This window comes from Pongo pygmaeus, chromosome X, assembly GCF_028885625.2.
Source record: "Pongo pygmaeus isolate AG05252 chromosome X, NHGRI_mPonPyg2-v2.0_pri, whole genome shotgun sequence".
Lineage (NCBI taxonomy): Eukaryota > Metazoa > Chordata > Mammalia > Primates > Hominidae > Pongo > Pongo pygmaeus.
Window position 1 is genome coordinate 146832162 of NC_072396.2, and position 7788 is coordinate 146839949.

General features: G+C 42.2%; 1 pseudogene; it reads right to left on the reverse strand.

Annotated features, from left to right (window-relative positions):
* Nucleotides 1–1460, reverse strand: LOC129024226 (melanoma-associated antigen C2-like; annotated as a pseudogene).
* Between the last annotated feature and the right edge of the window lie 6328 nt (nucleotides 1461–7788).

A 7788-nucleotide genomic window follows, 5' to 3' on the forward strand; every position in this document is an offset into this window, starting at 1 on the left:
CTAGCAATGGTACTGTCTAGCTTGCCTAAACACTCTAGGACTTTCGTCTTGCTGATTTCTGAATGGGCTCTTAGACCTCACAATAATTCATAATGTGGAGGAGCGTTGTAGGGCACCTCCTGGTACTCCAGGTACTTTCTCTGCACCCAATCTATAGTGAGGAGCTCCCTGGGCTTCCCATAAATGAAGGCCTCCCTCCCAGGATACACCCGTATCGAATTCAGCACTTCCCAAATGAACTTCTCAGAGGTGCAGCTGCCCTTTATGAAGACCACACTCAGAATAAGAATTAGGAGGTGGTTCTTGGACATTCCCTGGCCATCACTCAGCCTCCCCGGGTCGCAGAGTTCTACTGTGTTTTCAAAGACATAGGAGTGGTTGTTGGTGTCCATCTCAGTCAGGGCAATGCCAAACATTAGTTCCATGAACTCATGAGCTTTCCCAAAGATAGGAAAGCAGTCCTTATACTTCTTGATGACAGTCATCAGCATCTCAGCCTTTGTGACAGGCTCCTTTATTTGATATTTGAGAAGAAGAAACTGCACCAACTCAGGCACCTTTTCATCCAGTGCATATGTGAGCAAGGATTCACTGTCTGACAAGGCATGCCATATAGCTGCATCCTCCACTTTTTGCCTGCTGGACTCCTCATCCAATGGGCCTCACAAAGATGAGAAAGAGCAGGAGCTCAGAGGTCTCTGGGGAGGATCACGAAGAGGAATCCTTGGAGCACTCTGGGGAAGAATTGGAAACCTAGCAGCAGGCATGTCCTCGTCCTCTGGAGCATCCAGAATCAGAGTAGAGAATGAGGAGGAGGAGGAGGAGGAAGAGCAGGAGGGGAATAAAAAGTGGAAAGAGGGAGAGGAAATGGAGGAGGCTTCCTCCTCCTCCTCTTCTGTGGAATCCTGTGCATCTATGAAGATCTGTATCAGAATTGGGGTCTGGAAGTCTTGCTCAAAGTTGAGGCGGGGAAGTCTTGGGAAGAGAGGCGTGACGACTCTTGTTCAGAAGTAGCATCCTTTGAGCAGGGATGGGGAGGATGGGATCCCAGAGGCATGAGGGAGGGAGGGACAGTATGAGTGGCCTCAGCTGAGAAACTCACCCATGATGGCTCTGACAAAGGCCAACTTACAGCTTTTCTTCTCTTAAGGTGGTGCTCTAGGGCCTCACAGGTGTCCGTCTTCATAAGGGGTTTGTTCCCTAGGAACCTGTGGGAGGATGTGAGAGAGCACCTTGGGGCACAGATGGCAGGCAGAGCCCCAGACTCGGAAACTGGGAGTAGGTGGGTAGTGCCGGGTGCTTCGTGGTGGGAGGTCACTGTCCTTCCACAGAGTTCTCTTCTCGTTGAATGGCCAGCCCTGGGGTTCCTCCCTCTGCTTAACTGAAGCTGCCATCCTCTGAGAAATCTTCCCCTCTGGCTGACTCCTAAAATGGAAGTCAGAAAGTTGTACATCTGGCATCCCTGATGTCCTCCAGAGCTGGCCGCAGGCACAGGGACAGGGGAGGGGCCCTACCATCCATGGGCATTCCCTTCCAACCTTCCTAGGGGCTGCGCCTAGACTCCTGAAACTGCCTGGGCTGCCTGCCTCTGGCCATCTGAGTCTTTCACCTCTGAATAAGCCCCTCCCATCCCTGAGACCTGCAAGGTGGAAGAGAGGGAGAATCGCATCCATTCACAGTGGGATTGGGCCTCCCAGGGCCTGTACTCCCTCCCTCTTCTGTCCAGACAGCAACCTTTCTTCTAAAATCCATTCCAAATCCTTCCACTTTACTGCTGTGTGTGAAGTTAATGTCAGCTCTCACCTAGCCTATGTCAAAGGCTTCCTTATTGTTGCTTCTTTTCTTATTCTTGTCCCAGAAAAACCCATCATCTGTTCAGCATCCCGGGATCCTTTTAAAAATCCAATTCGTGATTTTTTTTTTTTAGTATACACACATCAGATTTAACTATGATGTGAAGTTATATGTGTTTTGGCAAATGCATTGAGTCCTACATCTACCTCCCAAGTATCATACTGACCAGTTCCATCACCCTCAAAGTCCCATGTGCATCCGGTTTGAGGTCAGTCACTACATTTATCCACAGCTCCTAGTAACTATGCGCTCTTTTCAGTTCACATTGTTTTAACCTTCACAATTTGTCATATGAATAAGTCCATAAAATATGAGTTTAAAAGTGTGGCTGTATCATTTTTCATCACAACAAGCAAGGAGTGAGAATTCCCGTTGTTCCATATCCTCTCCTACATTTGGCATTTTAGATTGTCAGATTGCAGTCATTCAAATAAGTGTGCATTCCAATTTTTTTTGTTTTTTTGTTTGCATCTCCCTAATGACAAATGACGTTATATGTCTCTTTGCAATGGGTGTATCCTCTTGGGTAAAATGTCTGTTCAAATCATTTGCATCTTTTAAAAAATGAATAGACTTCATTTTTACAGGATTGTTAATCCAAAAATACAAAGAGAAAACCTCCTCAAAAGTACAGAGAATTCCTACGTATCTACACCATCCTCCTGCCCTGCCCCATGTGCGTGCATGCGTGCGCGCACACACACATGCACGCAGTGTCTCCTATTATTTACATTTTGTATTATTATGGCATGTTTGTTACAGTTGATTTGACATCCACTGATGCCTCATTATTAAGTAAAGTCCACAGTTTACATCAGGACTCACTCAACATTGGGGATGCTATACGTTTTGATACGTGTGTAATGGCAAGTATTCATGATTCCAGTATCATACAGAATTGTTTCACCATCCTAAATATCCTGTGTAACCCCACCTATTTATCAATCCCCCATGTCCCACCCCCAACCTATCAGCCCATGGAAACTACTGATATTTTTAGTGTATTCATAGTTGCCCATTCAACAATATTGTATGACTGGAATCATACATTACGTCGCCTTTTTAGCTATTCTTCTTTCACTTAGCAATATGCATTCACGATTCCTGCAGGTCTGTCTCACTAACAGTGCCTGAAAGTTCCTGTTGCTCAACAGGCATGTCAACATTTGATGTTTCAGTGTTTGGGAATTCAGCCATTCTCCTGGGTGTAGAGTGCTATCTCCTAGGTGCTTTAATTTGCAATTCTCTAATGCCATATGACATTGAACAGTTTTCTTATACATGCTTATTTTCCATTCTTATATAGTTATTCTTTGGTGGGGTGCCTGTTCAGATTATTTTTGCCCATTTTAAATTGGGTTTCTGTTTTCTTATGATTGGGTTTTCAGAGTTTTGTGCATATTAAAATACATATCTTTTATCAGATATATGTATCACAGAATACTTATCCCTTTCTCTTGCTTGTCTTTTCATTATCTTAGCAGTATCTTTTCACAGTGGAAGTATTTAATTTTATTAGAGTCCATTTTTTCTCTTTATCTTAGATTGCTGGTATTTTTAGTGTTTCATCTGAAAAAATTCCTCATCACACCCAAGGTCACCTAGTGTTTGCACCCATAAGTTTGACCAACATTTAAAATTGTGATAAAATGCTTGTAAAAATGGATGATTTCCCCGTGGACAAATGTATGAGGAAATTAACTGGTGAAACATTTTGGGAAAAAGCCCTCAACATTATAAAAAATACAAAATATTCATACTCTGTTCACACTCACTCAGTTTCCACATTAATATGCATTCCTTATAAGTAATTATATGCATTTATCCCAGAATTTGTGCTTAAATATGCTGATTGTATTTACTATAGCCACAAAAGAGAAACACATGTGTGTTCATGAGGAGGAGATTTGTTCAGTGTGTTAACGCAAGAAATAAATCGGAATTCTAAGGAGTAGCTCCAAAAGTAAGATAGATGTATATGTGCTGTGAGGCAAAGATTTTGGATCCATTTGAATAAGTGAGTATATTGGTTTGTTAGGCCTGCCATAGCAAAGTACCTCAACCTGGATGACATAAACAGCAGAGATTTATTGTCTCATAGTTTTGGAGTCTGATAGTCAAAGAGCAAGGCGTTCGCAAGGTTGGTTCCTGCTGAGGGCTGTGAGGGAAGGATGTTTTTCGGGCCTCTCTCCTTGCCTTGTAGATGCCTCTGAAATAATCCTCTCTCCAAATAATGCCACATTTTAATATAAACGGAATTTAACCTATGATACTGCAAAGGTAACTCACATATCTATATGTATATCATTACCCATGTATAGTTATATTTATAGATGTGTGTGTGTTTCTGTGTGTGTGTTTCTGTATTACCACATCTATCTGTGTGTGTGTTTCTGTATTACCACATCTGTGTGTGTGTTTCTGTATTACCACATCTATCATTTAAAATCTTGAAATCAGCTTCTAAAATTTACACACCACATTGTTAATTGTGGGAACTTCTGAGTAAGAGCTGAATCTCGGAGAAACTTTACAAAGGGAAGAAATGTGGTTTCTGTGTATGTTTAGAATTTTTTGCAACAATAATATATGCAGTATTTATTTGTGAGAAAAGCATTAAAGTAAGCCTAAGAAAAGGAAGAGTAGCAGTGTAGTAGTCAGATAAAGTAACAGTAAGCTGATGAAATGAAAAAATTTCCTGAAATTTACATGGCTTAACACGTTTAAATTCCGATTTTAGTTGACAGCGTGTTATGGGCTGAGTTCCACCTCTCCCTCCAAAGGCATATATCCAAGTCTTAACCCCCAGTACCTCAGAATGTCACTGTATTTGGAGACAGAGCCTTTGAAGAGGTACTTAAGTTAAAATGAGGTCTTATTATTAGGGTCTTATTCAATATTACCGGTAGGTGTCCTCATAAGAAGAGGAGATTAGGATACAGACACACAGACCAAGGGACAACCATGGAAAAATTCAGTGAGAAACTGGCCATCTGCAAGTCAAGGAGAGGCCACAGAAGAAATCAACCGGCAAAAATCTTGTTCTTGGATTTTTAGCCTCCAGAAATGTGAGAAAATATATGAGTATTGTTTAAGTCACCCAGTCTGTGGTATGTTGTTATGGTATAATAAACTAATACACAGTGAGTCTTGGCTCTCACATTACCCAGGTATCCTAGCTGCTTTCAACTTGTAGCTTTACATCATAACAGATGTTAACTGCTGAAAAGAAACAAAAGCATTGGAATGATACACTGGCTTCTGTCTAATTGCAAATGAACCAACCAGGAAGACAAGTTAGACAAGAAGGAGATTGGCAATTGTAATGTCTCACATAAGCCATTATGGTGCGCAATTAAAAGCACCTATTATAATTTATGACAGTAAGTCTTTTAATTTCTTGGAATTGTTTATGAGAAAGCCAGCATTGCCTTGAAATCTTCCCGTTTTTATTGCACCTACTAGGTGATTGGCGGTTTCAAAGAAAGCATTACAACAATAGGTTTTAAAACAATTCTGTAAGTCTTGGCAAGGAGGGTCAACTTTATTCTCTCAGCACTTTACTGCACCGTCCTTTTTATAACAAATATAATTTCTTTAGGCTGAGAATCTTCTCATGCCTTTCGGTGTATATCCTACCCTGAGAGCCTCTGCTACCCTTCATATAACCGAACATTCTTGAACAACTGCACATGTGCCTGTGGCGCACAGCAAACCAGGATTTTCCTGTGTGGCAGGTATGCAAAGGACAATGGAAAGATGGTCAACCCTTGTTTTCTTTGCTCATCAGAGCTAGCCAAGGAACCCTTGTCACCTCCTAGGCAGTATTCAGCTTTTTGTTATTTTTCTATTTTTCAGAAATTCAACTCCTTGTCATTTATTTACAAAGTGATTCCCATAGTCTCATCTCATAAACCAAGTTTATGCAGGAAGCTTTGGTTTCTGACCACTTAGTATAGCTCATTCATCTGTGTATCTCTTCAGTGGCCTGTTTCAAACAATGTTACTACAAATATCATATATTAAAATCCTAATACAAATATCAAATATTAGGATGATCTCAAAAACTCTCTTACCCTAGGATTACATGCCTAGAATCAGTATATTATGTGGCAAATCAGATTCTACTCACCACCCTATGTGGGACTATTTTGAGAGTGTGTTGAAGATGCCCAGGATAGATATGGAATTGTCACTATCCAAACTGAAAATTTACATCAAATTGCTTTTATCACACAGGAGCCGGCGGGGAGGGATGGATCAATCAGTCAGGGAACTTCTGCACGGATGAGGAGGCGTCTATGTCAGGGGAAGGACTGCGATTCTGGGCTGCTACACTGGAAGCGGGGCACAGCCTTCACAGAGAGATTGCAGGGACGAGCTGGTCAGCAGGACAGGTTCCAGAGTTGCTCAAGACAGCACACAGGAGAGATCAAAAGGAGGGTGCTGTAAAGTGGGAAAGTGCTGAGTCTGGACAGAACTGCTGGCACCTGGACAGAGTCAGCTCTCAAGAAACCTAGGGCTCAGAATAGGAGCAGGTAAACTAAGCCCACAGTGATCCCCAGATTGTATTTATTCTCATTGTCACCATTCTTCTCCCAGCCTACCTGAATACCTTGGACACATGGTTCATCTTTATGTCATCTGAGAGATGACAGCAAGTGTGCAGAGAAGTAGCTTAAAACGCAAAGGCCTTCCTCAGGCTGGGAAGAGAGGGACAGTATGAGTCAAGATGAATTCAGAGCAAGGCTCAAGTGCCAGCACTGTCATCACTTTCTAGCCATGTGATCTTACTGAATTTATCAAGGACTATGAGCCTCAGGTTCTTCATCTGTAAAAGGAGTTTTATAAGCCCTGCCTTGTAGAATTGCTGGATGTTTATAATGTGAGTAAAACACCTGGCACAGTGCCAAGCATATACTGGAATTTTAACAAATGGCAGTTGTTATCAATATGATTATAATCTCAAGGGTACCACTGTCTTTTACGAAAAATTTCACTCTTGTTTCATGATCCAAAACATCTCAGAGCGTATTTAGCTGAATGCGTCGTGGAGTACCAACTCAACCAAAAATCTGCCTTCATAAATAAAACTCAGTACATTTTCTTTCTAAAATGATATATTGTATAACTTGGGTAAGTAGAGAATTACCCAAGTGGAATGCAACTCAATGATCCCGGAATTTGAGTCAAGGACCAACTCCTTTTCACCTTCCCCAGTGCTCATCGATCCAAAGCACTACTTTTATGTATCCTCCACTAAAAATCTAGCCCTTGCTTGGAGTTGCCCACATTAGATTCAAAATAACCTATTTCACTGGCCTTTCCATGGAGTAGGCTCTGGCTCTCCCACGCCAGGTAAGTGAGTGCCAGCCTAGAGGCTTCTGGGCACCACTTCAAGGAATTATCACCACATTTCTCAGGAAACTCTTGCAGATGATGGGTATCAATCACCTAGTCCTTGCACTGTGTTCAAGCTCACCAGTTACAGAGCCACAGGACACCTTCCATGACTTCCCCATGTGAAGATTCCTCTCTGCTTCATCCTCCACCCAGAAGCAACTGCTCAGAGCAATTTTCCATTCCAGGCTCTTCCCTCACCCTCTGAGAGTCTGGTCCCTGCCACCACCCAGCTTCATAACTACCAGCTCCCAGAGAAGCAACTGCAGTTTTCCAAAGCCCCAAGCTGCCTTATCTCAAGACCTTTATACTTGAAGGCTTGCATCTGGAGTCTCACCTCCCCAGCCCCTTTTTAACTTGTTCTTTAGACTGTAGAGAATATCTTACCACCTTCTTAATACGGCGTCTGCTCCTAGACTCTACTGTTTTATGGGTAGAGATAAGTCATGCTTTTATTAGTATCCCCAATACTAACAGTGACTTCCACAAGCAAATACTAAAAGAATGTTCAGCAAATAAAGGAGTCAGTGGGGC